General features: G+C 49.4%; 1 pseudogene; it reads left to right on the forward strand.

Annotated features, from left to right (window-relative positions):
* The first annotated feature begins 5,304 nt into the window (after positions 1-5,304).
* Positions 5,305-5,642, forward strand: LOC129541150 (large ribosomal subunit protein eL36 pseudogene; annotated as a pseudogene).
* The last annotated feature ends 352 nt before the right edge of the window (positions 5,643-5,994 follow it).

A 5,994-nucleotide genomic window follows, 5' to 3' on the forward strand; every position in this document is an offset into this window, starting at 1 on the left:
TGTGGACATATAGTTACATGTTTAGGTATGCTTGCAAATACACTCATATTCACATTTAACTGCTTACCCATTCATTTATATACATACACACACTTCCAAGAGGACATACCCATTTTAAACAAGCAAATGTATGGCGCATATTTGGGGGTGTATGCAAATGCACATACCTTAGGTATATATTCTCATGTGTATATGTGTGTTTGCATGTGAATGCACACACACACACACACACACACACACTCACACAACAAAGAATCAAATCTAAAAGTGCTCACTGAAGGTTGTATGCTGTGAATTTATACTCCCCCAGCCCTTCTCCATCAGGATCACATGCTCTCTCTTGCCTCCCCGCCTTTGCAGGGGCTGTTTCTTCTCCTTGAATCTCTCTCACTGCTGCCTCTGCCATCCTCACCTTTCAGCCAAGTATATCTATCCCTTCCTCTGGGACCCCTGCCTGGGCACCCACTTGGCATTTTCTATGCTTCCTTTCATAACACTCAGCCTCTTTTGTTCTAACTGCTCTCCTGTTTCCCCCAGACTGTCAGCTGTTTAGTTCATGACTATACAGGAAGGCCTTAACAAATGTAGGTTGCCTGAATAATAACCACTGTGTATGGAATGCTTGTTGACTCACTGGAAAAGACTCTGATGGTTGGGGGCGGGAGGAGAAGGGGACGACAGAGAATGAGATGGCTGGATGGCATCACCGACTCTGCGGACATGAGTTTGAGTGAACTCTGGGAGTTGGTGATGGACAGGGAGGCCTGGTGTGCTGTGATTCATGGGGTCGCAGAGAGTCGGACACGACTGAGCAACTGAACTGAACTGATGGAATGCTTAGCTATGCCAGGAACTGGAGTAGGTTGGGTATAGGTATTAACTTTCCATTACTGATGACATTTTATAGGGGAGGAAAGGGAGGCATCCTAAGTGTCAGAGCTGGGATTTGAACCCAGGGTGGACTCTTTCTACTACCAAGTGTTTCTCTGATTCCCCTTTCCCCCAGAAGTCTGCACTTGGAGACCCACCCACTAGTTCATCCTTCTCCTGCACTTCTTCCCAGGGACTTCCCACCTCCCTGACCGAGAGCCTTGAGGTCCCTGTATTCATATCTCAGGGGTGCCAGCCCCAGTGTGGCATGGGGCTAGGGCGGAGCAAAATCTTCCGGGAAAGGAGCAGAAGGGAACCCCTGGGAACAGGTTTGCAGGGATGTGGAGGTGGGGGTGAATCTGGGGGCGGAGTTATTTAGCCGATCCAAAGCGAACTCCTGTGTGGAGAAAGCTCTTTTCGAGCCCACGCCCGGAGGAAGCGCCTGGGGTCAGCGCTGTCCCCTGGGCTGGAAGCGGGGCGTGGGGTCCTCATGGGCGGCGCGCTCAGCCGGGCCGGGGGCGCCCGGAGATGAGCGGAACGGGCAGCCGGCCGGGCTCGGGCTCCCGGCGTGGGGCGGGCGGCTGGCTGGCCGGCCGGGTGGCGAAATGTCTTTTCCAGATTAGGGGCCCAGCCCGCGCTGTTGACACAGTCGTAAGTTTTAATGAGAAATTTTGAGTATTTGCGTGGGAGACGCCGCCTCTGTGTGCACAGATGCCGCGGGCTGGCGGCGCGGGGGGCCGGGCCTCCCGGGGGCGCCGCTGCCCCAGGCCCGGCACGGATTCCTTTCAGGCAAAGGGGAAACATTTAAACTCGCTCACCTTTGAACTGCCAGGGACTCTGTTTACCTTGGCTGCCCGACTGGCAGTTTTACAGATATTAAATACCGTCCTTAGGGTGATCTGGGGCCTCCCTCCATCCCCACGCCCCGCCTGGGGCTGGCCCGGGCGCCCATCCTCACGGGGGTCACTGGGGTGGCTTCCCAGGCACACGGCTTCCCGAGGGGTCGCGAGCCCCTCCCTGCAGATGGCTTTCTGTATTTTGTGCTGCGGAGACGCCCCGGGGCTGTCCCTTCTCATCCACTCCCCGGCCCATTCATCTCTTAATTCGATTTTCTGTGTCAGGGCCAGAGCGATGTGGAGGAGACTCGGGGCTGTCTGGGGCCGGCTCACACTTTCTTGATCTCTGTGTCTAGAAAGGGGATGTCTCAAGTGTAGGCGCCTCCCAGGCAGGACCCAGGTTGCCTGGCTCTCATCTTCTCAGGGGATAGTGGAGACTCCTCTGCCTAAAGAGCCCTGTGGGATGGAGGAGGGTTCGGCTTGAGCCCCAGGCTTCAGCCCTGGCGGTCAGAGGGCTCCCTGCAGAGGAGCAAGCCATGTTGATTTTACGGAGAAGGCTGCTATGCACATTTCACTGCTGATTTATTGGTTTTTAACTAGATCCTTATGCTGGGCTAAAAAAGCCATCTTGCACTTTGCAAGGCTCTGCTGACTGCTGCCGAAAATGACACACAGGGGCTCCTCCTGCCCCCACCCACTCCACCAAAAGGGCCGTGGTGGAGGTGTGAGCCTGGAGTCCTGTTCTGAGCAGGGAGCCTTAGCCTCCAGCCACTGACCACCTGCGGTGTTCGCTCGGGTGAGTGTGTTTGCGTGTAGAAGAATTTATGGCCTTGAAGGGAGTGGCTGGGAGAGGTGGAGGTCCCAGATTGAGCCCTGGAACATACTGCCCATCTCTTTTCTCATAGAGCACTTGTCATACAACTTGATGAACTCCGGAGTCAGGTGAACCTAGGCTGACGGCTTGGTTATTGTCCCAGCTGTGTGATTTGGGAAAGTTAACTAACCTCTCTGACTCCTGATTCATCATCTTTGGAGTGTGTATAACTCTGATCTAGGACGTGGGGATCACGTGAAGTATTGTATGAGTGGCATTAACCCAGTGTCCAGCACACAGAGAGGGCTTACTGACTAGATTTCCTCTTGAATTCTTCCTCTCAGCACTGGCTGGTCACTCTCAGTAAAGGGGAAACTCTTGAACACAGTGGGTGGGTGAGCCACACTGCCTCCCAGTACTATGTGAAGTTCTTCATGAGTCACATGGAAAATTATATACTAATATAGACTACCAGTTTATAAATCATAAAGCACTTTTAACCTATTAGCTCATCAAATCCTCATAAACGTTCTATGAAAGAAGAGATGGGATAAAAGGAAGTAGCAAAGTCATTTGACCCAGACAGATAAAGGGATTTTATCATAGAACCATAATTCGAACCCAGGGCAGACAACTTCTAGCCTAGAGTGCTTTCCTTGACAACAGCTGTCTCTCCTGTTATTCAACATTGCTTCTCTTCTTAGGGAGAATGGCTTCATGAAAAAGGAGGCTTTTATTAGGGAGAGAGATCTTAGATACACAGATGGGATACTTACAGACATGGGAGCAAAGGAGACCCACATGATACCCGCCTGTAGGAGAGGCCAGCCTTGGAAGAGCAACGAAAGCAGGGTGGGCACAGTGAAGACAGGTCTGATTGAGACCCCCAGAACTCAAGGAGCTGGAGGAGGACGCTGGCCGCATCTGCAGAATCCATCAGGCGGCTTGATGGGTCGCCGTTAAACAAAGATGGGATAAGGTTACATGTGTTTTCCGTGGGAGTCGGCTCCAATTTCAGCCTGATGATTTAGTCAGGTGTAAGCATGAAGTTTCCAATTTAGAGAAATAAATCTCCAGTGATTTTATTATCCCCTGTTTTACCCTGACACCCAACTTCACCCCGGCCCCCTGTCAAAGCCCTCATGATGTGTTTATATAGGGCGCACTGTAATTGATTGGCGTGCAATAGAACATGACACAGAAAATGTGGCCTTCCCCACCAGGCCAAACTCTGGGAGCTTCCATATTTCATCATCCCTCGGGCCCAATCTCAGGCCCCCACTCACAGTGGCCGCAAATTCCTGGGATTCTAAGTTGTCTGGGAATAGGAGGACAGGGCTAAGGAGTCCAGTCAGGCACCCCAAGGCGGACTCAGAAGGAGTTTTGACTTGGAGAGGTAGGGTGAAGGACACCAGAAAGGGACATCTTCCCTGGATAGAGGCTGTTTTGGAATGGCCTGTCTTCTGGCCCCAGAGGTCCTGCCTTTTCTGAGAGCTGCTGAAATGAATCATCTGTGTCTCTGAGGCTTGGTAATTCTACAGTTCTACACTTCTGAGATGGTCAGATTCAGATAATCTTTTATTTCAGGCTATGACTCTGTGGTCCTAGATTTATGAGTCTATGACAATGATAAGTAATACATGTAAATACTATTGTATACTATGGTAATATTTCTCATAAATATGAATACAAATGTAGATGTGGATTTGAATAGTGATATTAGTGCTAAAACTAATAATTCCAGTGTTGTTTATCATAGGCTTTCAATATGCCCAGCATATTAGGTACATTATGCATTAGGTACCTTATGCAATTGTTTCATTTGGTTTTCCCAGACATTGTAATCTCTGTCTTATACATGATACCACTGAAGATCAGAGAGGATAAAAAGTTGTTCAAGTCTATACTGTTGGTCTCTATTTTTTAAGATTCTGGGATTTTAGTATTCTTGCCTACAAAGCAGCCAAGGTAAGAGGAAAAGCAAACAGGTATGGGGTGAGAAGCAATTCCAACCTCATGGGTTGTTGTTAGATATGTGCCTTATAAGTGCCCAGCGTTAGCACAGCTGTCACTGATGCTGTCTTCAGTCCTTGGAGAAGTATAAAGGTAGAGAATCCCCAAGATTCAGGATAGAGAATGAGGGCCCAACCTTCACCTAATCCAGATGATGGAGGAGTTCATTTATGATTTCTCTAGAATCATATCATTTCTGCATCTGAAGGAAAGAGTCATTAGCCCAGCCTCTCAACTAGGATCTAGGTTTTTCCCCTGATGGAGGTGGGGTGCCTATTTTCTATTTGTGCATCTTTAGGACGGGAAGCTTCTACCTCTGAATGAGCTGAAACATGTTTTCTCATAGCTTTGATTTAGGGATCCTAACTCTTGCCTCTAGTTCAATTCAGTTCAGTCTCTCAGTCATGTCCAACTCTTTGCGACCCCATGGACCAGAGCGTACCAGGCCTCCCTGTCCATCACCAACTGCTGGAGTTTACTCAAACTCATGTCCATTGAGTCAGTGATGCCATCCAACCAGCTCATCCTCTGTCATCCCCTTCTCCTCCCACTTTCAATCTTTCCCAGCATCAGGGTCTTTTCAAATGAGTCGGTTCTTCGCATAGGGTGGCCAAAGTATTGGAGTTTCAGCTTCAGCATCAGTCCTTCCAATGAATATTCAGGACTGATTTCTTTTAGGATAGACTGGTTGGATCTCCTTGCAGTCCAAGGGACTCTCAGTCCTCTCCAACACCACAGTTGAAAAGCATTAATTTTCCTTGCGCTGCGGCAGCCACTGTAGAACAACAGCCATGGCTCTGCACTACCACATGGCCGTGGGCCTCAACAAGGATCACAAGGTGACCAAGAACGTGGGCAAGCCAAGGCACAGCCACTGCCGCAGGCGTCTCACCAAACACACCAAGTTCGTGCGGGACATGATCCGGGAGGTGTATGGCTTCGCCCCTTATGAGTGACGAGCCATGGAGCTGCTCAAGGTCTCCAAGGACAAGCGGGCCCTCAAGTTCATCAAGAAAAGGGTGTGAACACACATCCGTGTGAAAAGGAAGAGAGAAGAGCTGAGCAACGTCTTGGCCACCATGAGGGAAGCGGCAGCCAAGAAGGACTGAGCCCTTCCCCTCTGTTCACAATAAATCTTGCCAAAAACAAAACAAAACAAAAAAACAAAAGCATCAGTTCTTCAGTGCTCAGCTTTCTTTATAGTCCAACTCTCACATTCATACATGACTACCGGGGAAACCATAGCATTGACTAGATTGACCTCTGTTGGCAAAGTAATGTCTCTGCTTTTTAATATGCTATCTAGGTTGGTCATAACTTTCCTTCTAAGGAGTAAGCGTCTTTTACTTTCACGGCTGCATTCACCATCTGCAATGATTTTGGAACCCCCCAAAATAAAGTTTGCCACTGTTTCCACTGTTTCCCCATCTATTTGCCATGAAGTGACAGGACCAGATGCCA

The sequence above is a fragment of the Moschus berezovskii genome, chromosome 4 (assembly GCF_049115385.1).
Source record: "Moschus berezovskii isolate FMDL1 chromosome 4, NW_MosBer_1.0, whole genome shotgun sequence".
NCBI lineage: Eukaryota > Metazoa > Chordata > Mammalia > Artiodactyla > Moschidae > Moschus > Moschus berezovskii.